Below are 26938 nucleotides of genomic sequence, written 5' to 3' on the forward strand. Positions count from 1 at the left end.
TGCAACCATACTTGCACTGGGCAAGAATCAATAACTAACTTATACCAGAGTCGCTGTGGAGGTCGACTAGATCGATGCAGCCGTACGAACAGAGTATAAGCCATGACGATACTTACAACAAGTAGTGGTGGTCGACCGGATCAATGCAGTCGTACTTGCTGAAGAACTTGCTGAGATCTACTCTACTCCTACTCCTAAGGGGTGGCCAGAGCCGAAAAAGTAAATGACTTGTATATTGGATAGATTATGTGTCTTACAATAGTCGGGGTTTGATATTTATACCCGGGACCTGCGCATGATTCCTGTCTATGCATGACTCATCACAATTTTTGACCCTATAGAAAATATTCCTAATTTAAGATAACTTGGACTCTAATCTTTCCCTTTTTGTAGAGTCCGACATGCCTCGTCCTGGCGCCGATCATAGCCTTTGTCGTTATCCGCTAGCGCTATCTGAAGAAAGCTGATTCCAGCTTTGCATCTGAATCAGCTGGTTCCGATCTGCACGCAATTTATTCCTTGATGACATGATCTTGGGAGCTTTTGAGTCCCTGTGACTCTTCTTCCAAATTTTGGTGTAAACACATGCCCCCTAATTTTGGGATAAAAGTAATTTTATTCCAAAATTATCATGTTTGTGCCCCCGATAGGTCCGCAGTCATGGGTAAAGAATCTTGATATAGGGTCTACTGTTTGTCGCTACCTATGTCAGCTCATGAGCCCATGCTTCAAAACTTTTGCGAGAGTATCATTACTTCACGGGCACTTGGATCTATCCTTCTAGGCCGGCTATAAAATGTCTATTCGACCCTGGCGAAAGCACTTCAACAATTCAGCCATGTTTCTCTTCTATATGCCCCCTCGAGTGCTTCTGACTCTGCCGGACGCTCCATGGTCTATCATTTTGCTATGAAGATCTTGAGCAATTAGAAGAATTCTTGTGCATAGGGTGATTGTGTCGCCCATTCTAGTGCCTTGTCGAGCAAGAGGACCAGCTATTGCGGTTGGAAGAAGTCTTGTGATATCACCTATGTCTTCTCATCATGCTCGCAGAGATGTTCTAGTGTTTGCAAGGGCTAAAATATGTGGACACCTTTCCCTTGTTCGTTCCACCAAACACCCACCGAAAAAGCCACAAGCTTCTTTCCCATAGTTTCCCGGTCACCGAGAAATCAGCTGGGCATCTGTTAGGTCGGTGACCTTTCCCCTTCTCCTGGCACAATTTTATCAACGAGCCGACGCAAGTCGGTTCATGATGACCTTTGACCTTATGGGGACCCAGACTCCCTTTGATCCAAAGAAGCCTTGGTGAGTCAGTCTCTGGTCAATGTAAGTTCTCCTATGATATTTTGTATCCTGTGGAAGCAATAAGTCCGAATATGTTATTTCTTCGTCATCTATCCCCTGAACTTTTAGAGTGTCGATCCGTTTCTGTATCTGATTTTGATTTCACACCTCCGGTGAAACCTATCTCCTCGCTTTCCTGGGCTATATATACGGGCCACGGTTGGGGATTGAAAAACAACCCACTTCATTTCAAACCTTCTACATCCTTAGTATAGTTCCTGCTTTTCTATAGATTTGAGATCATGAAGAACAGCAAGAGGTCTACTAAAGAGGCTCTTGATGGATCTGCATCATCGCGCCAGTGCACCCATCATCAAGAGGGTGCACCTTGCGATGCTCCTGTCGTTCCAGAGCAGAGGGCTGACTCTGCTTAGCCTTTGGGATTATCCTCAGCACCAATTCATCGTTAGCTCCCCCGCTATCCAAGGAGGCCGAGAGATGATGATGACCTGATCACTTCCATTGACTGGACCGACGAGAAACTTGTCGACTGCCTCTCTATTACGGAATCGGCTCTGGCCATAGTTCAGGGCCGATCACCCCCTAAGGCCAACCTAGTGCTGGAGAGGCTGGCCAAGGCTGAAGCCAGAATCGCTGGTGAGACATTTACCATAATTTTCTGTTTCTTCTTAACTTTTGCCTCTAGGATCCTGATCACCTTTTCCTTAAATCCTTTAGATCTATCGGCTCAGCTGGAAAGCCTTCATTTAGCTACGGACCATGTGGCAGGATTTGTCAATACCAGGGGCACCATTCCAGTGGTTCGCTTGCACGACATCCCGAACCACGTCAGAGAAGTCGCTCTTCATGGCATTCATCATGGTGCTGCCATGGCGTTGGCTGTTGCACAGGTTCACTCCGGCCATGATCTTTGGCTTCTTCTCGTGGAGCTCCAGCCACCGGATACCCTGGAAATTATGAGCGCCTGGTCGAGGATTTCTTCGACGCCGCCAACTCTATAGCCCTGACCTCCTAGGCTGATGATATAGTAAACAAAGTGTTTTCTGGTCTATATCTTATAATAAGTGATATCATGAAACAATTCCCTCATCTCCAATGATTTTCTTTTACTTCATGCATCACTTTGTCCATGTTTGCCTCACTCCTGTTGGCGATACACATCGTATCGGCTTTTACCTCTCTAGGTTTATCTTTGCACTAGAAACGGTACCCTTCTAGTGTCGGCTATTAGGGCTGACAGCCGAGCAAATTGATTATCAAGTATTAATCCAAATGTTAGGGTAATATTCCTTTAAATATTCCCCATTTGATTGCTCTACCGAATTCCTCTTATCCTCTCAGCGTCTCCAAAATGTAATTATTACTAGGCGCACAACATTTGATCTGATAAGGTCTCTCCCGATTAGGTGACCATACCGGCTATCTTGCTCTTGGCCATTAAGGGTAATCCATTCCCAGCTTTCTCCGGAGTCTTATTGCCATTGACCGTCATAAGTACATCCTCGAGAGCATCCCTGGATCAGCCAAAGAAGGCAAACAACAGATCGCGGGAGCTGATGCTATTTGACTACAAATGTCAAGAGCGATCCACGATGTTCTATACTTGAAATCTGCATGTCAACGCGCATCTTGTGTCGAATCGATCATACTCTCCGTTATTTAATTATGCTTCTTGTTTTGGCCAAAGAGCCAATTTGATACAGCCAATCCCAGACTTCTAATCTTAATCCAATTAAGTCTGAAAACATGGCTTTTATTAAGAGAACCCTTTGATTTACTGCCCTTAGTTGCCCAACGCCGTATTCCCATCGGCATTAGCGAAGTGGCGCCTCACCTTCCATTAATTATGGTTGCCTTTTGCATGCCCCGATGCAGTCCACCTCTTCGCTTCGTGTCTTCAAATACTAGCCGATGGCTTCGGCCTCAAACACATCTCCATTCATAACTGTTCCTTTGCTCTTCTCCGCCTACCGAAACCCTATAGCGGGTTTCTTTCTCCCTTCCATAGATCCAATCATTTTCCATGGCCGATGAGGACAACCGAGGCAAGTGCGCGGCGGAGATCTCGGAGGAGAACATGCCGCTGAACCAGTGTCTCCGACGCATGAGGTGAGATTGACATTGCCTATTTTATGATGATGAACTATTCTGACTCGCCTATAGGTTTGTTGTGAATGACAGTCTTCGTCCTCTCCCCAGGGCCGACGGGCCCTCTGATGCCGCATCTTCTGTGCCAGCCTCGTCATCGGATTCTTCCAATTCCTATAATGGTGACGATGCCTGGTGCTACCTTCATGAGTGGAGGATGGCTCAGAATCGTTATTCCGAGGCGACTTGGGAGAACAACCAACTTGAGATTCGCCTCGGGGTCTCTTAGGCCCCCTTTCACACGGCTGAGGAGGAGGCCAGCGCCGTCCAAGAGCGGCTAGTTGAGTCTGATGCCATGGTGGTGGGTAAGATGAATTCCAGGAATGCCTCATTTCGATTTCCATTATCTTTATCTTGATAGCCTTTTTGTTCATGTGATTGTCAGCCCTGATGGTGTAGTTGGAGTCTCTCCAACTGGCGGCGAATGCGGCCGCAGACGCTATTAATGCTCAGGGTTCCCCCATCGCCGCTCGTCTCCAAGACATCCCGGCCCGTGTTTAGGAGATTGCTCTCCACGACGTTCATCACAGTGCGGCGGTAGCGCTGACCGCGGCACAAGTCCAAACTGGGTATGAGCTCCATGCCATGGAGATTGGTTTTCCAATGGGCGACAGTCCTGAGGAACATGAGGACCTGCTTGAAGAATTTGTTATGGCAGCGAAGGACATAGTAGACATCACATCCGCCCAGGATGTGGTGAACAAGGTCCTTGATTAGATTGTATCTAGGGTAATCCGATGAACAAAGACTCCTGTTCTTTTCATGAATGTGTCTCAGTGTAATGCCCTTGTGTATGACTGTTTTTGCTTTTTGTTTTTGTTCTATAGGTGATACATATCGTATCGACTTTTATTGTCTTTGAAGATTTTCATTTTTTTGAACTAGAGGTGATACCCTCCTGGTACCGGCTATTAGAGCCGAGAACAAATCGGCTATCGAATGTTGATCAGATGTATAACATCCCATAGAACTTTTCATATCAAAGGTCGAACGATTAATCAACCTAGGCCAAGCATCCTATTAAGTGAAATAGAACTTCTTTAAAGAAATCCATTAATTCTAAATCGCACTTACAATTTGACTCAGCATCCACGTATGTCGGCCTAAACTCATCTCCAGGACTCAATGCTTATTTTTCCTTTAATCCAATGGCCAACGTGAAGCCGTGGTTTTTCTACTAAAACAAAATCTCAGAGCCGATTGCTTGCATCGGCTGTTGGCTTTCATTACTGATCTTAATGAAGCCCCCTTCCCATGACTTGCTAGAAAAAAACATTAAAAGTCTCCTAGCTCCCAAAAGACTGGACCTGCTATTGCGATGCTCATGGACTCATCAGTGCGAATTAGTTCAACATCATCCCCATGCCATTGAATCAAACACTGATGCATGGTTGATGGTATACAACAGTTCACATGAATCCAATCATGACCAAGGAGCAAACTGCACGACCCTTTTCCATCGATGATGAAGAATGTGGTGAGCAGAGTCTTGCTTCTGATTGTTAGTTCGACGTATTACCTCCGAAGTCCTTAAGCATCATTTTAGTCTCCATCAGATCTCCTAGTCCTTTGCCAAGTTTTCAAAAAGTAGTGTAAGGCATAAGATTGACAGAAGCACCTCCGTCCACCAACATCTTGTTCATCGGCTTCCCATCAACAAGACCTTTCATATATAAAGCTTTTAAGTGCCGATGTTTGACTGGTTTGTCAAATATTGCTTGCTGTACAACCGTTAACTTGGCAACTATCTCCTCATACTCTGATTCATCCGAATAAACTTCTTTATCTACCAGAGCTCTGAATTCCGATGGCAATAGAAAAACCATTTGGATATTAGCCGATGGTTGCTTTCTATCGGCTGTTTGCTTGGTACACCATACTTGAGGTTTATCGGATGCCTGAGCCTATTCCATCTCTTTATTCCTTGGGTGTTGCACCCTTCTCTTCTGGCTTCTTGTCAAACCTCCGGGGCACCATGGGCCTTCCTGCCAAACATACTTTCTTTCAACACCTTCTTCTTCATAATCAACCCAGTTTTGGTCAACAACTCTTTTTCCCAGCCGATTATGAATACTTCCATTTTTAAGTGCTGATCCATGTTATTATGATAATATGCATCTTGAGCATGGATAGACCGGCGGCTGGTTTGAGATTGCCTAAACTCCCGATATTGATTGCTGCATTCTGGACAGTCATGTCTGGTAGGCAACTTCAAACCTTCATTCTAGCAATGTCTAAAGAAAGGACAATTCCAATGTGATTCGACTTGTTTCCTTTCATACCTCTCTCTTTCCAGTTGATGCTGGTATTCTTGATCCTTTAACCAACGCTGATAATCCTTTTCCTTCTGCCGCTGCCACTTATTCAATAGAATCCGAGATGTAACTCATGGCTTTGTCATCCCTGCTTTCGACGTCTCCCCCTGCTCGTATCGGCTCTTTTGCTTGGCACGACGTCTTCTAATCTCTCTATACTCGTAAGCCGATATTTGCATCTTGCGATCGACTGTTCTAGCTTCTTTTGATTTTGTTAACGTTAGGACCTTAGTCTTTCCTTTGAGGAGCCTAGCATCAACCATGTTTTGTTCTCCTGGGAAAGGATTATCATCAACTTTCATTTTCCGAGGCGTATCAAATTTTAGCCTCCCCTGCTGAATAGCCCTCTGTATATGCTGTCGGAAAATTCTGCATTCGTTGGTGGAATGAGAAGTAGCATTATGGAATTTGAAGAACTTCTTATTCTTCAATTGATCAGGGGGCAACATGACATGACCATCGGGCAACTTGATCTGCCCTTTCTCAAGCAAGAAATCAAAGAGCTTATCTGATTTGGTGACATCAAAGTCATAGCTCTCCTCGACTCCTCTTCCCTAAGGATTTGACACCATTACTGTCTTCTTGCCCCAATTCCATTCAGCTATAGCAACCTCCTCTTCTTCATCTTCATAGCCATCATCGGCTGAGTATGGATCATAAGCTTTAGCTACTATGGCACTTTTCTAAAATCCGGTGTCTCTGCACATACTCTGGAATTGGCTATTGAGCGCTGCCACTCGTTGAGCCAATTGTCCTAGGTTGTCAAATTCTTGTCCCAACAAATTTTCTTTCTATATAGGCAGCATTCCTTGAACAGCTAAAACAACCAGTTGATCATCAGTCAAATTTAAGGAGAAGCACAAGTTCTTAGTTTCTCGGAACCTCTAAAGAAATTTAGTGCCCGATTCATTAGTCTTCTGTCTTATAGTTGTCAGATCGGTAATCTTCTTTTCTCCAGTCCTAGTGTAAAAATATGTATGAAACTTCTTCTCTAGGTCAGCCCAATTGACAATGGAATTGACTGGTAGTGATGAAAACCAAGTGAAGGCTGGCCCTGATAAGGACAAGAAGAAGAAACGAACTCGATGGGCATCCTCAACTGATGCTTCGCCCAACTGTGTAAGATACCGACTGACATGTTCTATCATGCTTGTATTGTCTTGGCCAGTGAACTTAGCGAATTCTAGGAGCCTATAATTTGTGGGAAGAGCGACCAAATCATACCATTCTAGATATGGGCATTTGTACGAAAAGGTCAGCCCTTTTGGCTTCAGACCAAACTGATTCTTCATCATCTCGGTCACCCTCAGTAATAATTCATCAGCTTGTGGGTTTGGGTTCTTCTACACCTACTGACCCATCTGTGGATTGAAATCCCATGTGCCTTGATATCCTAGATTTGGCATGATGTGAAGGGTGTTATAATCTGTGCCATAGTGATACCCTTGTGAAATCTCAATCTGCTGGGTCCTTTGCTGGCTTACTGCTTGAAGTCTCTGATTATAGACATAAGGATCTATATCTCTATGGATCCTTTGAATTGACGGTGCTATTTTTTGAACCGACGATGGTATGTGGCCTGACGTGCCAAAATTGATCACCTGGTTCTGACTTTGCCCCACTGGCTGTTGCACATGTTGTATTGATGGTCTAGGATTATACTATATCTGATTTGCAGTAGTTCCTTGAGTTTGTTCAGATGAACCCTGAACTATCTGGACATCACCACTAGCAGCTAGTGCTGCTTCTTGATGGCTGGTACCGACTTGATTAGTCCCTTGGGTCCACGGATCTAGAATGTTGTAATAAACCGGCCCACCTTGATGGTCTAGGATTGTACTATATCTGATTTGCAGTAGTTCCTTGAGTTTGTTCAGATGAACCCTGAACTATCTGGACATCACCACTAGCAGCTGGTGCTGCTTCTTGATGGCTGGTACCAACTTGATTAGTCCCTTGGGTCAACGGATCTAGAATGTTGTAATAAATCGGCCCACCTTGACCAACTAGAAACCCATGAATCGCCTCTCTCATGGCGTTGTGGAATATGTCCACGAAAGCTTCGTTATGGCTTGATATGGCATCATGAACAGATTTGCCTACAACTTCTTTAAAGAAACGCATGTCTTCATCTTCAGTTGTATCTGTCTACCCGTGTAGTAGAACTATTGCTAGTGGAAATTTCTGAACAATTGTGTTGTCACGTGTTTTGGTGTAGGACAACAAACACTTGTTCTAAAACTCTTCTGTAGCTTTGCTGATGATACCCTTATCCCCATCAGGTAGATCTTCATAATGCAGCATAAGGATGTCGTTGTTGTTGTGAACCGCCATAATGATTGTGGGGTCCCACTGAGCGTGCCAGAAACGTGTGTCGACATAGAATTTTGTCCCATGCCGAGGACACACATAGCAAACCGAAAGGGTCCGCTCGATGGAGCTAGAGATCCGCCTAGCTTCAGCGCAAGGGTGGTTGATCCTGCGCACTCCTCCCAAGATGTGCTAGTCAATTTGACCTTACAATTGACAAGAAGAGAAAGCTTATCAGTAATTAAGGGTGGAACTTGCCGGTGTTGCCAGACAGTCCCGAATGTGCGGCTCTGAGAGCCGATATGAAAGGAGATCGACTAAATAGTCGATTCCAGCATATTCATGAGAATAAATCGGTTAAAGCTCATTGGGTTGTATAAGAAGAATCAGTTATCATTCAAGATAAATGTCGTTATTTGAGCAAATATTAATTAATGGCAATAAGATGTCAACAATGATTGGTTTATGCTAAGCCAATGATTGCAAGTAACCAAACTCCTTTATAAAAGAAACAGTTCATCATCATTCTACCATTTAATAGAAATAAATCTAATGAACATATTAGATCTCATCTATCACTATGACCAGTGAGGCATGAGGCAGAATCATGCAGGTCGTACAAATAATAATAGACTCGATGACCCTAACTTATTACTAATATCAGTGGGGCATGAGGAAGAATCATGCAGGCCATAATACAATAATAAGATCATGGGGCTAACACATCTTTCAACTTATCGCTACTTCAACGATCTCGTGATGTGAACTATTCGTGAAAGCGCTCGATATTAGCTAAAACAACCGATTCAGGCATAGCGCACAGTTAAAGTCATGTCCTATCAGGAATAGATCTACCAAATAATGATCCCCACTCCACGGTGCTAACAGTGGGGTGTGAGGCAGAATCACATAGGTCGTGATAACGGGCCATGGACGGTTCTCGCTAGCCAATAAATCTACTCAAGACGCAACATGCTTTAACCGCACGCTATGCACGATCAAGATTGACGTAAAACAACCGATAAAACATAACTCATCATTTAACGTGCAGATTAGATCAGTTTTAGATTAACAAACGATGGGCTAAATAAGATATAGGGCTGATCTAGATCAATCCTAATCGGGCAGAGTGATATTGCTGTAATTTAGATAAATAATGAAAGCAATAAGCAATATCGGTAACTTAATGAATCTACCAAAGACTGTCATTCTGAGGTAGAGCCGATAACTTGACCTTGATCTAGTTCATGCAGTGGGGGTCGACCGGATCGATGCAGCCATACTTGAACTAGGCAAGAATCGATAACTAACTTATACCAGAGTCGCAGTGGAGGTCGACCGGATCGATGTAGCTGTACGAACAGAGGTATAAGCCATGACAGTACTTACAACTAGCAATGGAGGTCGACCGGATCGATGCAGTCGTACTTGCTGAAGAACTCGCCGAGATCTACTCTACTCCTACTCCTAAGGGGTGGCCAGAGCCAAAAAAGTAAATGACTTGTATATTGGATTGATTGTGTGTCTTATAATAGCCGGGGTTCGATATTTATACCTGGGATCTGCGCATGACTCCTATCTATGCACGACTCATCACAATTTTTGACCCTATAGAAAATATTCCTAATTTAAGATAACTTGGACTCTAATCTTTCCCTTTTTCTAGAGTCCGACATGCCTTGTCCTGGCATCAATCATAGCCTTTGTTGTTATTCGCTGGCGCTATCTGAAGAAAGCCAATTCCAGTTTTGCATCTAAATCAGCTGGTTCCAATCTGCACGCAATTGATTCCATGATGACATGATCTTGGGAGCTTTTGAGTCCCTATGACTCTTCTTCCAAATTTTAGTGTAAACACAATCCATAAGTCATGTTTCCTTTGGGTGGAACACGGTCGGATGGAGGAGGCGATGATGTCACGGCGGGTTGACGAGCTTCGGCGCCAGCTGGAATCCACCCACCGCGAGTCCCAAGACCGAGTGGCCGAGGTGACGGTAGCGTGGGCTATGGAACTGCTTGCGGTTGAATGGGCAACTACTGCCGAATGGGAAGTCAACACAGCAAAGGTCTACTTGGCGGAGACCGAGGTGGTGCTTTAGAAGTCCTTAAAGGCTCTTGATACGGAGCAGAAGGCCTAGTCAGAGGTTGAATAGGAAGTGGTCATGCTCCGAGGGTAGGTGCTTGGTGTAGAGGAGTCAAATGCTCGACTGCTAGAGAAGGTGACCCAGCAAGAGGATGACTCTCCATCCTCGAAAGCACCCTTGTTGGTATGTATCTGTTACGCCTTTGGTTGTTGCCTTGGTTTTTCCTTTCCTTTACTTCTAAACTTGTCGTCCTTTTTTCAGAACTAGGTGGAAAAATTGGTTCGCTAGAGAGGGAGCTGGAGACAGCCAAGACGGTGATCAGTTGCAGCACCCAGTGAAGAGCGACATGCTCTCAAGGGGGAGCTCGACCAAATTCATAACGTCGCCTAGGTGGTCATTTCTAAGGTGTTTGGGTCTGGACCGAGCACCAGTACGCCCACCGTCTAGCTGGCGAAGGTTTCGAACGAAGTTTGAGTGCTCATCTCCGATGGCATGTTCTACAGGACATCAAGGGTGCTGACCTTAGTGGTGATGCACCACCTAGATCTAGACTTCACCGCCATCTATAGAGGGTACGCTGATGGGTGGAGCGTAGATGCAATCCATGCGCTTGGGGAGAGCTTGGTGCCATATGCATAGATGGTTGCTGAGCAAATCTCCATGCTGTGGGTGATGGAGGCTCACCGTTCGAGCATGGCTAAAGGCGTGCGCTAGGAAGATGTCATCTAGCCTACAGATGGAGTGGAGACTGGGTTAGAAGCGAGTGTCATCCTGCCTCCGATCGAGCCAAACATTGTCTCGTCGGAAATCCAATTGCCCTTATCCTCGTTGATCGTGGCGTCAGCCGTTGCCGCCGGGCGGCCATAATAGAATTTAGAGTAGAAGCAGTCAGTATATGTAAAAGATAAGTTTGTGAGGGAGTCCCCGTGTGAACATTTTTTTATATTCATGAATACTTCGATTTCATTTTGTGATGGAATCACTTGTAAGGGGAAGCTTTGTCCCATCCGTCCTTGTTTTTACCCTAGCATAGCTTTGTTTTTTATCCTTTCTTTTTCGCACCTGCCCGTTTGACCCATAGGCTGCAACCTTAAGAACTTAGGCGTGGCCCACGAGGCTCAACTGCTCATAACCGTAGATAGTGGTGGGGTGTGATCGGTTGGGAGTTTAAAACATAAGTTACATAGGGTAATTAAAGGAATGGACTACCCTTTAGTTTGGGTGTAAAGTATTGCTATATGATAGTAAAAAAGTGGGATGGTATCATACTTTCGTGGAGCCCCCGAGCGACCCAGGCCGAGAGTGCTCAGGCTGGGGTGCTTGTAGGAGCAAACGTTGAATAAAAGAAAATGGTAAGACTGAGTTTTAGGGGAAGAAACAACATAACTATTCGATGTTCCATGTGTTGGTTAGAACGTTGCCGTTGTCATCCTTTAGTCAGTGGGTGCCTGGTCAAATCACCTCGGTCACCGTATAGGGTCCTTCCCATGGTGGAGAGAGTTTATGTTTCTCCTTGGTTGATTGGGTTCTTCAGAGCATGAGGTCACTGACCTCGAGGATCCTCCTCCTGATTTTTCTTTCATGGTACCTACGAAGAGTTTGCTGGTAGTGAGCGAAGCGGATGACGGTTGTCTCGTGAGCCTCCTCGAGCAGGTCAACCGTGTCTTGTTGAGCCTCTATGGCTCATCTCGGTCTAAGGCCTTCACTCTTGGGGCGCCATGGTCTAGGTCAGAGGGCAATATTGCTTCAGCTCCGTAGGCCAGGAAGAAAGGTGTGAACCATGTGGATCGGTTCGGGGTCGTTCTCATGCTCCAGAGGATCGCTGGGACCTCTACAACCCATCGCCCGACATACTTATTGAGTCGGTCGAAGATTCATGGCTTAAGTCCTTGGAGGACCATGCCATTGGCTCATTCGACCTAACCATTAGTACGTGGATGTCCGACCAAGGCCTAGTCGATCCTGATGCCGTATCCATCATAGAAGTCTAGAAACTTCTTCTCGGTGAAGTTAGTTCCGTGGTCAGTGATGATACAGTTAGGAACACCAAAACGATAGATGATGTCAAGGAAGAACTTGACCGCCTCTTCCAAGCGAATGTTGGTGATGGGCTTTGCCTCTATCCACTTGGTGAATTTGTCCACCGCTACGAGTAGGTGAGTGAAGGCACCCATGCCCATTTTTTATAGGTCCGACCATGTCGAGGCCACAGACCGCGAATGGCTAGATGAAGGGGATGGTTTGAAGTTCTTACGCTGACAAATGAGTTTATCGAGCGTAGAACTGGCATCCCTCACACCTGTGGATGACCTCCTCTGCATCTTGCAGCGCAACGGGCCAGTAAAAACCTTAGCAAAAGGCTTTTCCGACTAGCAACCTTGGAGCCACGTGATGTCCGTAGATTTCGACATGGACCTCGAGGAGGAGCTGTTTCCCTTGGTCAGTAGGGATGCACTTCATGAGTACTTCCGACGAACTTTGCTTGTAAAGTTCATTACCGAATGCAACGAACATCTTGGCATGTCGAGCGATTCATCGCGCTTCAGCCCTTTCTAGTGGGAGGATTTCCTCGAGGAGGTAGGTGAGTAGTGGTGCTCTCTAGTCAGCTTGATCGAGTGCTACCATGGCAATGTCGGTGGGCGACATCGTCATGGAGGCACCAAGGCCAGAGTGTGTCTAGATCAGACCTTCCAGGATGCGGGCAGATGGCTCGTGAATGTCGTTGATGAAGACCCCATCTGGAGATAGAACCCGCCTGGCAGCCAATTTTGCCAGAAAATCGGTGGCATCGTTGTCCTTTCGGGGGACATGATGTATTTCGATCCCCTGGAATTTGTCCTCGAGCTTGCGCACCTTCTGGCAGTATGCTGCCATGAGGGGCCTTTTGTAAGAGGACTCCTTCATGACTTAGTCGATGACCAACTTCGAGTCACCATGGACATACAATCACGTAGCGCTGATCTCAATGGCGATGCATTGTCCATTGATGAGGGCCTCATATTCCACTACGTTGTTTGAGGTTGAAAAATGGAGACGTATCGCATAGCAGAGCCTGCTCCCATCTAGGGAGATCAGAACCACTCCAGCCCCTGAGCCGGGCGCCATCACCGACCCGTCAAAGTACATTGTCCAGTACTCGTGGGTGACATCTAGGGTCGAGAGGTGGACCTCCGTCCATTCGGCGATAAAGTCCGTAAGAGCCTGAGACTTAATAGCGGCGTGGGGGATATACTTGATGTCGTGGTCCATTAGCTTGAGTGCCATGGTTGCAGATGATGTCTCCCAGTGGGAATGAAGTGACGACCATGACTTCGTGGTCGGTGAAGTAGTGCAGGAGCTTCCGGGTTGCCATCAGCACGGCGTATAGAAGTTTCTACACCTAGGGGTACTGAACCTTGGCGTTGGTGAGTACTTCTCTGTCTAAGTATACAGGTTGTTGGACCTTCAGGTGGTGTCCTAGCTCCTCCCTTTCGATGACTAGGGCGGCGCTCACGACGTGGTTGCTTGCCACGATATAGAGGAGGAGGGGTTCTCCCCGTTTGGGAGCGACGAGGATTGGGGCCGACGTCAGTGATGCTTTGAGGTTTTCCAAAGCCTGTTGTGCTTCCACAGTCTAGGCAAACGCTTCCGTCTTTTTGAGAAGTTTATAGAGAGGCATCCCCTGCTCGCCTAGCCAGGAGATGAACTGGCTCAGGGTGGCCAAAGAGCCGGTGAGCCTCTGTATGCCTTTGATGTTGCGTATAGGGCCCATGTTGGAGTTGGCTGTGATTTTTTTGGGATTGGCTTCGATGCCGTGTTTGGACACGATGTACCCAAGCAGCTTCCCCTTCAGAACCCCAAAAACACATTTTTTGGGATTCAATTTGATGCTGAACCTTTGGAGGTTCACGAACATTGCGGCCAAGATCGCGATTAGATCGCAAGCTTGAGCCATTTTGACCACTATGTCATCTACATAGACGGCGATTGTTGGTTTTGGCCGCTCGACTTGGTCAGGCTGCTCGAGCGGGTCGATTTGGTCGATGAAGCATTGCTGCATGCACCGTTGATAGGTGGCACTAGCATTCTTTAGACCGAAAGGCATGGTTATGTAGCAATACGAACCATACGGGGTGATGAATGAAGTTGCGAGCTGGTCGGACTCTTTCATCATGATCTAGTGGTAGCCTGAGTAGGCATCCAGAAAGGAGAGGATTTCGCATCCTGAGGTGGAGTCGACTATCTGGTCTATGCGTGGCAAAGGAAAATGGTCCTTCGGACATGCTTTGTTGAGGCCAGTATAATCAACGCACATTCTCCATTTCCCTGTCTTCTTTTTAACAAGAACATGATTGACTAGCTAGTTGAAGTGGTATACCTCCTTGATGAATCTAGCTGCCAGGAGTTTGGCGATCTCCTCACCTATGGCCCTGCGCCTCTCATCATAAAAGCGACACAGGCATTGCTTGGTGGGCTTTGAGCTCAAGATGAGGCATTATGCGTGCCCGGTGACCTCCCGCGGTATGCCCGACATGTCAGATGGTTTCCATGCAAAGACATCATGATTGGCGCATAGAAAGTCAGCGAGCTCGCATTCCTATTTGGCCAGGAGTTTGGCCCCGATCCACACCAGTCTTCGTTGGGTCGGTGGGGTCGATCCTCACTATCTTAGTTTCCTCGATTGGGTGGAAGGCAGTCGAGGAGGTTGTCTTGTTGTAGTCTGGGGCTGCTAGAGTCGACGATTTTCCAAGCTGAAGGAGCTCGGCTGAGTTGATGATGGTAATGGCAAGCTCGTAATGCTCGCGGTCGCACATGTAGGCAGTGCGAAAAGGTGCTACCCACAGTGATGATGCCGTTTGGTCCCAGCATCTTCATCTTGAGGTAGGTGTAGTTGGGGATCTCTATGAACTTGGCGTAGCAAGGCTGTCCCAAGATGGCAGTGGTGAGGACCTCCGAGCGGAAGTTGGCTTGATCACCAAACGTGACGGGCAGGTTGATCTGCCCGAGCGGCTATGCCTGTGTCCCTAGGATCATGCCATGGAAGGGAGAGCTCACTGGGCAGAGCTCAGACCGGGGGATGCGCATGGCATTGAGGGTGTTGATGTAGAGAATGTTGAGGCTACTGCCTCCGTCCATCAGCACCTTGGTGAGGTTGTTCTTGTAGACAATGGGGTCAACGATGTGCGGAGAGCGACCTGGTCTGGTGACGTGGGAAGGATGGTCCCACTAATCAAGAGTGATCAGAAATTCTGACCAGCTAAGGAAAGACGGGATGGCCGTTTCGGTGATGCATGCCTCTCTGTAGCGCACCTTGTGCTAGCGCTTGGAGTAGATGGCATTGGATCCACCAAAGATCATGAGGCATTCCTCGGGGTCAGGAAAGCCGTCATCATCATTGCCCGCCATGCCTTCTTTCTTGGCCGCTGCCTCCTTGCCCTTTCCTTCCTTTGGCCCGCCAGCCTATCACAGAAAGTGCTTTAGGAGTTCGTAGTCCTTATAGAGGTGCTTGATGGGTTAGGCATGGTTGGTGCATGGGCTCTCTATGAGCTTGTTGAAGTGGTCGGGCTGACCCAACTGGGACTGCTTGCCCACAAGATCGGCTGTGGCGACCAAAGCGGAGTTGGCCGATCGGCACCGATCCTTCTTGTTTTTTTCCCTTTGCGTGGAGGGGCCCTCGTCTTGGTCCTCACATTTGGCCTTGCCTTTGTCCTAGCCTTTGCTAAAGACTGATCCGACTGCCTACTCACCAGAGGCGTGGTTCATGGCGATGTTGAGCAGGTCGTGGGTGGTACAGGGCTTCAGACAGCGGAGCTTGTGGATCAAGGACTCATAGGTTGTCCCAGAGAGGAATGCACTGATGACGTCTGCATCAACCACATCAGGAAGGGAGTTGCATCATTTTTGAGAACCTATAGATGTAATCCTATAGAGACTCATTGGGCTCCTGCTGGCAGCTCTTGAGGTCCCAAGATTTCTCAGGATAGACATACGTCCTCTAGAAATTCCTGATGAAGATCCTTTTGAGTCCGCCCAGTCGTGGATGCTATCAGGCGAGAGGAATTTGAGCCATGCTTGAACATGCTCTCCCATGCAGGATGGGGAGGTATTGAATGATGAAGTGGTCATCATCCACTCCTCTGGCTTGGCATGTGAGCCAAAAGTCTTCGAGCCATATACCAGGATTTGTTCCTCCAGTGTATTTGGCGATGTTGGTGGGTGGTCAGAAGAGCTGTGGGAACGACGCTTTCTAGATGCGACGACCAAAGGCCCATGGTCCCTGGGCCATCCAGACTAGGACTACAGTCATCTGGTCGGTGACCATGCCTAGGGTGCGTGTCCCCGCTCCCCTCTATGGTCCAGGCAGGGACCGTGCTGCCTGCTCTCACCGCGCCTTGATGGACGTCATCATCATGCCGGGCTTCACTGTCGATTATTGATGACGCTGTGAGCGTCACGGTTTGGCCTGAGTCATTCGCGCATAGGTGGTCGGTGTGGAGCGGGCGCCAGGTCAGGCCATGGTGCAGCTATGGCCTCCTGTTCCATGCCCTGTAGACTATAGCGGTGAGCGGATGGAGCGATTTAACTGGTGCACCCCCATTCCCCTGGTGGGGAGAGAGGCCACGAGCTGGTGTCGCGATGTGGAACTCTTCGCCTGTTGAACGACGGTGGTTTCCACCAGCGCCCGGAGGTTCCGGTGGATTACCTACTCCTAGGAGTCAACAAGCTCTGGAAGGCCACGCAGAAGCATTGCCGTAGTGGCGATGTTCTTGCCAGTCCAAGTGAACTGTGGGGGTCATTTCCTCCATCCAAGATGTTGCGCTGGACCAGATGGATGTGACCCCGGGCACCGCTCGCTAGGTTACACGCGTGTGGCGCAACCTGCTGTGCCAAGCGTCCCAATGCAGGTGGCAGTTGGCTCTGCCACCTTTGTCGCATCTCTTCGTCGTGCTCCTACGCACGAGCGAGGGCCTCCGCACGAGGGTCTAGAGGGGTATTAGTCTGTAGAGACTCCGCTACCACCGGTGGCTGTCCCAGAGCGTCTACCATAGCGCACTCCCAGGACAGAGGGTGGCTAAGTGCCACATCACCGATGCTAGCGCCGTCGCTTTCAACCTCGTCGTCCACGAGATTGTGAAAAGAGGTGGGAGCGTAGCCCGCTATCCCCATGAATTCGGATGTGAGAGGGGGCGGTATTAGCGACCTTCGGAGCCCCCTTGCGTATGTGTCCATAGGCGACGTGAGTCCGTAGGGGAACCGGTCGTACGACGGTCGTGGTGGGGGCAACGAAGCCCCTTTGGAGAATCAGTGGAAGGTATTCAACAGTGAGTAAAGAACAATATGTACATTACTCACAGTGGGGTTTGAGCCTAGTGTGGGCTCGAAGCGAAGCGTAGGTGTCTCGTCATTGAGGCCGTCAGGGTGGCCTAGAGCCGACGAAGGGCGCTCCTCCTCCGATGGGAGCCGGGACAAGTGCCTCCTCGCAGAGGCGAAGTACGCCGAGCTGGTCGGCGACAAAGTCTAGGCTTCCAAAGTGGAAGGTCTAGGACGGCTCAAAGACGAGAAGAACCCACATCTCAACAAGTGGGAACATGGGAAACTCCAGCGAGCCAAAGCGAATCGTATCGCTTGAGCCATCATGCCAAAGATGGTGGAAAGGTGGGCCATCCAATGACCAAAAGCGTGAATGTACGACATTCTCCCCACGAACGGCGCCAGCTGTCGGTGCAAAAAGTGACCAACAAGTAAATATGGTGTAGCACTCAATGACACAGGGTTTATACTAGTTGAGGCAACGTGCCCTACATCTAGTTTCAGTTGGTCAGTGACTTTATTCCTAAGCCTAGGTGCTCGAAGTTTGCTGTAGGGTTACAAACCAGTGGGAATAAAAGGGGGTGTTAAAGGTCCGGTCAGGCTCTAAACCGAAGGGCCAAAAGTGATAGGAGCTCCAATGTGTGCTAAGTATTGGAACGTACGCTCTATGTAGCTTTAGAGTTCTAGAGCTATGGAGCTGTTCGAGTGCTCAGAATGTCTAAAGCTTAGCAGAGAGAGAGAGAGTCGGAATGACCGTCCTCCGTTGGGAGAGAGTGCATCCCCTTTTATAGGTTAAGGGGATGGCCTTACAAGTGAGAGAGAGAGAGAGTGTGCTCGTGTTTTACTAAGTCTTGTTGCCCACGCTGTCGGGTACAAGACGGTCGTCGGCATCCATAATATTGTTTATATCAGACACGTGTGGCAGGCTTTACCGTGTTCGCCTAGTATGGCAAATGACGGCGCCCACAACACTGTAAGGCAATTGCCGACGCCCACAACACTATTCGGGTTCTGACATGCTTGGAAGGTTTGTAAAGCACCCTTCTGGCATGCTCTGGTGGTACTGTTCTGCAGGTGTGCAGGGTACGGTCCTCGGTATTGCGGTTGACTTGAGCACCTTGTCTTATCTGCTTCACCTGATTCTTGGGTCCTCACCGAGCGGGCGTCCCCGATCGGTCGTTCCCAGTCGGCTCCGACCGCGTCAGTCGAAGAAGAGCTCTAAGCAGAGGTTTGGTGTATTCCTGGTCGGAAAAGAGGGTCGGAGTCGGAAGCGAGTGTTGTCCCCTCCTTAGCTAGGCCTTCTGGTCGGACACTGGATCACTCTTCCGGCCTGTCGTTAGGTATTTGGGCCAGCCCAGGAGTCACGCGTTTGTTGTAATGCCGTCTGCTGGACCAAGCTTTTGCTAGGAAGCGGGTCCATCGGGGACCCTAGGTTTATGAACCCGACAAACTCTTTTTAATAAAAAAATATTTTTTGAATAAAAGATGGAAAACACTAGAGTTTCTACCTAACATGTGAAAAAAATTGCATAACTCGATTGAAAGTCGATAGCTAAACTATGATTTATGGTCACAGAAAAGGATGCAACTGAAGTTTATAGATGTTAATATTATGTTTCAACTAAATACATATCACGCTAGAAAATAGATAAATACTAGAAATTCTAACTAGAGGTCTCGAATGGAGCCTCCATGTTAATCCTTACGAGACATGTTAATTCCCACGAGACACGATAGGAATAAAAGATAGGTCCTAGAAATTCTCACAAAAATCCAAAACATTTGACTATCAATTCAGTATAACCTAATTACCATTTATAATAATAGCTATTGATCTATTCTATACAATTACCCACTTCTGCTGTTGCGTAAAACAACATAAGGCAACACATGACTATATATTCAAACTGCCCACATATGCTATTAAGAAACATGATCTAAAGCATATCTAAATTTGCATCTAATTAACCATTTACTCTTATTATGATAGATAATTTATGTAACCCAATCTTTATCTTATTATTTGAAAAATAAATATCATCTAAAATCTACATTCAAAATTACCAACATCTTTTTATTAAAAATGCTAAAATAATATAGAGCATGCATATATATTTATACATTACCTATTTCTATTAATATTACTATATTAAGATTTGATCAAAGTAAGCAAGCATGTTATGCAAGCATGCATGAGCGCATATCTAATGATACTAACAAATTGTTTAAAACCATATTAGTAATCATGACATATAATTTATATAGGTTGTTGCTTTAGATATATTGATGTATTTTAACTAAATATTTGACATGTCTATATTGATAGTAAAAAATTCATTCATCGTGAGAAGTATAAGAGATCACTAAAGGCTATATTTTCCCAACCCTTCAAGATTACTTAAGAACAAAAAGTCGATCATTATACAGCTTAAGTGTTCAAATTCTCTTGATGTTAGCACTATTACCCCATCCGAGATCTCACTTCAAGCTCTATCACTTATCTTAAATGATATGACGCCGGTTTCGAATGATTACTTTTGCCATTGTAGTATCTAAGAACACACTCTAAGGCCAAAAATCCTTATTGTTAAAAAGTGCAAAAGGTGGAGTTAATAAAAAATACAAGTCACAAGAGTTTCAATTTGACGTCAAAAAAATCTATAGCAGTCAACAAGAATAAAATTTAAAAAATTAAATTGAGATTGATAACCTCATAAGATATGTGGCAGCAACAAGGACCGCCATAGTTAATGGCAAGATTTCAAACTAATTACATTTTTAAAATATAAAAAGATGCCATGCAATGTAAAAATACGAATATGGTTGAAAATCATATAAATAAGTCCCTTGCAAAAGATAAAAAAACTATTTGGATATAGACTATATGAAATATCTATTATGTCTATTTTGTAGAAATAAACAAAGATAATAACATTTAATTTAATATAACAATTCTTTGTTACTTAGATGTATTAAACAATATATGTCTCAAGAATTCTAGCCCGTGCGAGAGCACGGGTTGATGGACTAGTGCATATAATTGTACTCCGGCCCTATCCAAGTAATTATAGCCACACAAGATAAATAAAACAAGAAAAACATGGAATTCATTCTTGGAAATAGACAAGGACCTCACCTAGACTGATGGCGTTCTGGGCATGCACAACGACCTGGGCTCCGGTCTGTGGCGTGCATGTAAGTCTCGGCGCAGATTGCTGCTTGCTGAACAGGATACGTGTGAATGGGTGGTTCAGAGAATGTTTCAGAGGACTAAAACTAAGCAAGTCTGGGCAGGTTAGCCTGGAAAGGTTGGAGACGTGGATCTCAAATGGACGCAGGAGATGTAAGCAAAGTTACGTGGTGACTTTATGAAGCGAAGTCACCCAATCTGCGTCCGGATGATGGAGCGCGGTGGAGGTCCTTGAGATGGAGGATGGGCAGCACGATGATGGATGTGGTGTCGGCTTGGACCTCGGGACAAAGACTCTAGATTCTAGGAACGCTGCCCTGTGGTTCAACCATATGATCAAAATCGGACGCCCAAGAAAAAGAGGGATGTGGTCAAATGATACGGGAGAGCTTAGTACAAGATTCATCTTGTAAAAGATTCTGAGCAGTACTCCTACAAGGCAATGAGCAGACAAGCGCAGCAGGACATCCAACACCTTGATACTACATGGCTAGATGGACTCTCTTTTTTCCAGCTCTCTCTTTTATCCTTCTTCCTCTCTTTCCCTTTGTACCGATTAGCACCATATATTGAACATTTCTCCAATTCTCCATGCTAAAGGATACAGTGATTTGGACACACATATTTTTTTCCACACCGTCCTCAATGCACTAATAAGCTTATTATTCATTCATTATGCATTGGCGGGCACAGAGTTTTATACTTCGGAAGCAACATCGTAATCTTGGCTAATTTCATTTGTGCATCATTAGTTTTTTTGAGTGGAATTTGTGCATCATTAGTGGTCCCTCCCAATTTACTTACACGGGCCATAAGTGGCCGGCCCCGGCCCACTCCACCGGTGCCATCATGCATGCACCCTCCACTCCAATCTGGACATGATTAACGTACAATGTTGCTTTTTAAATATTTATTATAGCACTAATGATTTCTGCCTCATCGAGTCATCGTCACCATCTACTTCACGTGCAAGGATGTCTTGTTTCGGTTGATGTATCTCTATCGCCGTGATGCTTCCAAATCGTATAGTTCTTCAAATCTCGCCTCATTGTGAGGTCTTACAATATTTTCTGGTTCCGACGGTCAAATAGTACATGGATAATATGCTGCCTTCTCGGTGGCCAATTTATTCACTTCTTCTAGAAAAGAGATATCAGGCCTTTCTTTCCGCGTACATGAATGTCCTTTCCATCTATAGCCTCAACTAAAAACTTAAAAATGAATGAAAGCATAATTCCCATTTAAAGTGAGATCATAGAATTGATAATTAAATTACTTTCTTATATATTTTAAGTTTCCATGAAATTAATGCACAAACGACAATTACCCTCGTCATCGAATAACGCTATATATATTAAACCAACTAAGGAATATGGAATACACTGGAGATAAATTAAACTTTTTAACCATTGAATTAAAAAACTAACACGAGATTTTAAACAAAATCTCGTCAAATACCCTGGTTGCAGCCGCTCCCTTGATTCAAATGCTTTGATTAATACGCAGAGGAGAGTGTTTGATGCAAGCGGCGTGGGGCCTTGATTCAAAGAGTAAGTAAAATGCACCAGCAACTTCCACACCTACTTGATTCAAAGACTTCTAATACATATAGAGCACATGTTGTTGAGCTAGTAGCTCTATTGTCAATGTCGTGTTACTTTACACTACGTGTACCGTGTTTAATATTCCTCGCAAAAAAAAGTGTACCGTATTTAATAAAATAGGATTGAAACGATTAGCTTTAGCCAATTTTCTTACCGGCACCAACCCCAGCACGACTACGAAAGGCAATTAAAATATGATATAAGGTCCTGTTACAACCACACAGCAAAGAAAGACTCCACGAAACTGTCAATGGCTTCCATAGGAGGACCCACAGCCACCGGCGACCGGCGCCGCCGCGTGCTGTTCTTCCCGCTCCCGTACCAGGGCCACATCAACCCCATGTTCCAGCTCGCCGGCCTCCTCCACTCGCGCGGTTTCTCCGTCACCGTCTTCCACACCCACTTCAACGCCCCCCACAAGTCCCGCCACCCTGCCTACGACTTCGTCCCCGTGCCCGCCCCCGACTGCTTGCCGGAGGGCACCTCGGTGCAGGCGACCCTCGAGCACTTCCTCGCCCTGAACCGGGCCTGCGAGGCTCCGTTCCGGGAGCTCTTGGCCGCCCTGCTGACGGAGCAGCAGGCAGCGCGGGAGGACGTCGCGTGCCTGGTCGCTGACGCCCACCTGCTGACGCTGCTGGACGTGGCGCGGGGGCTCGGCGTGCCCACGCTGGTGCTGCGCACCGGCAGCGCTGCGAACCTCCGCACGTTCGCGGCGCTCCCCATGCTCCGCGACAAGGGGTACCAGACAGCGCAAGGTACGTAAGCACACGCACTCATCCATGGCAGTGCAAGCGCAACATACGTCATGTGTGTTCCTGTGTTTTCGATCGGTGGTGGCAGAGTCGCAGCTGGAGGCACCGGTGAAGGAGCTGCCTGCCATACCGTCTCCGGGACCTGCCGTCCACCACCATCGCCTACCACGGCGTAATAAGCGAGGTGATTTCCCGCATAGTGACGGCCGTGACGACCTCCTCGGGACTCATCCTCAACACCATGGACGCGCTCGAGTCCGGCGAGCTGGCGTCGCTCCGGCGAGACCTCGGCGTCCCCGTGTTCGACATCGGCCCGCTCTACAAGCTCTCTCCAGCGGCCTCGAGCAGCCTGCTGCAGCAGGACCGAGGGTGCCTGGACTGGCTGGACGCGCAGGGCCCTGCGTCCGTGCTTTACGTCAGCTTCGGCAGCCTCGCCAGCATGTCCGCCGCGGACCTCGTGGAGACGGCCTGGGGCATCGCCAACAGCGGCCGCCCCTTCCTCTGGGTGCTCCGGCCAGGCCTCGTCCGCGGCGCGCCGCCAACGCAGCAGCCGCCGCTGCCGGACGGCTTCGACGCGGAGACGCGCGGGCGGGGCATGGTGGTGAGCTGGGCGCCGCAGGAGGAGGTCCTGGCGCACCCTGCCGTGGGCGCGTTCTGGACGCACTGCGGCTGGAACTCCACGCTGGAGAGCGTGTGCGCGGGCGTGCCGATCATTGCCCGCCCGTTCTTCGGCGACCAGACGGGGAACGCGAGGTACGTGGAGCACGTGTGGCGGACGGGCCTCACGCTCGACGGCGAGCTCGTGAGGGGCAAGGTGGAGGCGGCCGTGGCCGCGTTGATGGGGCCAGGAGAGCCCGGCGCCGGGCTGCGGCGGAGGGCGCGGGAGCTCAGGAGCAGCGCGGCGGAGTGCATGGCCAAGGATGGGTCGTCCTGCACGAACGTCGACAAGCTGGTACACCACATACTGACACTGTAGGCGTTTGGTACAAGAACAGCCGTGGAGCTCATGATCCGCAACTTGGCGCTCACAGCAGAGAGCAGACTCGATCTCTTGGATACCCACAGGTGACCATGTTACTTTGTTCTGTCTGTCGCTGTGTTCGTGTGTCCCCGACCACTCCACGATATACTCAGTTTGCGTAGAGGGTCCTGTTCGCTTTCTCTTATAATTCGTCTTTTTCAGCTTGTTTTTTCATCTAGAACAATATTTTTTCTCTCACAGTAAATCAGCCGAAACAGTTTGTATGTTGCAACTGGATGACTAACTGGCTGGACTGTGGCGGAGGGTGACAAGAAAGCAGGTGGCTCAATTGGCTAAGCCTTTCATTGCTTAGGTATTAGATCCATTTCGCTTTCAACTTATCAGCCCAGCTTATCAGTCACAGTACAGTGTTTTTCTCTCACAACAAAACGACATCAGCCAGCTTATTAGCTACAAAAATCATCAGCCGAACAACTCGTAAATTCCACGTCTCTGAGGAAGAACAGAAAGGGCAAACTTAGAGCTCGTTTGGCGTGGTTCCGAGGTGCTCCGGCTTCTTCTACTGTAGTAGAACAACGGTAGCACCATTGTAGTTGTACCGTAGCAAGGAGCCAAAAAACCAGATCCACCGGGTCCTTCATTCGGCAATTCATTTTCTGGTCGCTGTAGATGGCGGAGACGGAGCCCTTTGAGGCCACGTCAAATGGGCCCTTAGACCATCTCTAAGAGTGCCCAAAACTGACTCCCAATCTTAATTTTTTAGCAAGATTGAAAAAAAACTAATCTCCAAAACTTACAAAAGTCGTTAGGTAATTTAGAATTAGTCTACAATTCATAGTATAAAATTGTCTTCGATATTCTAGAATCGAGATATTGAAAATTGTTGGAGGAACCCAACTAATATGCTCCCATCTTTTTTTAGACACTCGAAAAACTCTTGATTTATATCAACTCCCAATGTTTCCGCACTTAGGAAACTCGAATACACGCTCGTAAACATCAGCCTATCTGAACGTGGAAGGACGTGGGGAGAAATAAAGAGTATGACAGGTTCCTGATACAAATATATAATAGAGAAAGAAAATATAAAAGTGACTAAGATAATTTAGAAATAGTCCGTGATTTCTAATGTAAAATTGTCTTCTATATTTTAGAATCGAGATTTTGAAAACTGTTAGAGGAACCCAACAAATATGCTCTCAATTTTTTAGGCACTTCGAAAACTCATTGATTTACCAATTGCTTTTTTGTTAACTATTGGAGATGCTCTTAGGAAAAAGAACCTTGAACGAAGCGTGCTTTGCGAGAGCTGTGAGCACAAGGCCTTTTTTTTTCTTTTTATAAGAAACAGGAGTTGTCCCCTGATGGAATTTTATGAGGTCAAAAATAAAATGAGCACAAGACTTTGGACATAAAGTCATTATAAAAAAAGAAATTTTAGAGACGGTTGAAATTGATTTTATAGAAGCCAAATTCTAAACCGTCTCTATATGCAAGAGTCTTTATCTTTAGAAATAAATTGGAAAGTTAGTGTTGCCAACCACCCATGGCCATGGAAATGTGTTTTCAGGGTAATCCGTTGGCTAGGTCCTTCTACTGGATTTCACGGGCAGCTGAAAAACATAACTACCTCTATAAAAATTAAAAAGAATAATGGAATGTGTTGTCTTAAAAAGCTCTTCCAAAGTGGAAGCGTCTTACGAAGCTCTTACAAATTTCTTACCAACGCAAGCAGTGGACGGTACAACCGGCGGCTGGTTCGTGATACCTGTGAGGCAGTGGTACTGAGATTGCAAGGGCCTTTATCTGTACTGATCTGAAGTATATATGTGGAGCTTGGGAGGCTTAAAATATGGTAGCAAGGAATATCAATAATTTAATTCAGAAATTGCAAGATTAAAAAGTAGTCCAAAGCTAGTCTATATTGTCGGCCTAAACTTGTTTCGGACCTAGTTCAAGAAAGCAACAGTAGAGCTTGGCACAAAGACTCAAAGGATGCAGGCACTTCTAAATTGTTTTTTTTCACTTTCTTTTTTTTCTTGCTCTTTTTTTAGGGTGCGGCTTTTTTTTTTGCACCTTTGCCTTTTATTCTTTTTTTTTCAACCAGAGAACCCAAACTGCAGCAATATATTACAACTCAACCTGACAACAAACTGCACTCTACAGGCGAGGAACAACTAGAAGATTTTATGCAAGAGGACAGGTTGAACTATGCTGCTCAAACACAAGGTTATAGGCAGTCCAAATCTTCCAGCGCTGAATGTAGAGTTACTGGGCAAACGTGAGGCAGGCTATCTGCTATGCTTTTTCTGAAAACGCCTTCTTGTTTTTAATTAGTGCATTAGCAGATTGAAAACTTTAACGTAGAGTCAAAAAGATTATAGGACTCTCTAACCAACTAGTTTCCTTGTTGACAAAGTGACAGCCCTATTGTAGGCTAGCCGTAAACTTCTTCTTTTGCAAAAAAAAAAAAAACACGGACCAGCAAACTCAAAGCATGAACCAGGAACCAGATATGAACGAGACCTAAACACGGCGAAACGATGACACGCAAGGGACGACCGTTCAATAAAGCGAACTAAAATTAAAATATTGCAGCAGCACAACGGGTGATAGGATAGGTAGAAAACAAAGATTAACACAAATATTTTTGTGGGGCAATTTTCGAGATTTATAGGACAAAGACAAAATAAAACTAGGGTAGTGATAAACCTGACGGTAATACCTGAAGCTCTGATTACCACTTAATGGGATACGGGGGTCCCGATCTTCCGTCAGGTAGAGGTAACTATCGTTGTGGCGGGGAATGACACACCGATCCGGTTTCAGATCGAAAGATCGAACTCTGCAATCTTAGCACCACAACTCCTCTGGTTATCAACCAAGACACGGATCCGGTTGACCTCGCCAAGAAGGCTAATCCCTGCCTGCGCAATGAAGAACACAAGCAATAAC

General features: G+C 46.7%; 1 pseudogene; it reads left to right on the forward strand.

Annotated features, from left to right (window-relative positions):
• The first annotated feature begins 22443 nt into the window (after nucleotides 1-22443).
• On the forward strand, nucleotides 22444-24116 carry LOC136545421 (DIMBOA UDP-glucosyltransferase BX8-like; annotated as a pseudogene).
• The last annotated feature ends 2822 nt before the right edge of the window (nucleotides 24117-26938 follow it).

Source organism: Miscanthus floridulus, chromosome 3 (genome assembly GCF_019320115.1).
Source record: "Miscanthus floridulus cultivar M001 chromosome 3, ASM1932011v1, whole genome shotgun sequence".
Classification (NCBI taxonomy): Eukaryota; Viridiplantae; Streptophyta; class Magnoliopsida; order Poales; family Poaceae; genus Miscanthus; species Miscanthus floridulus.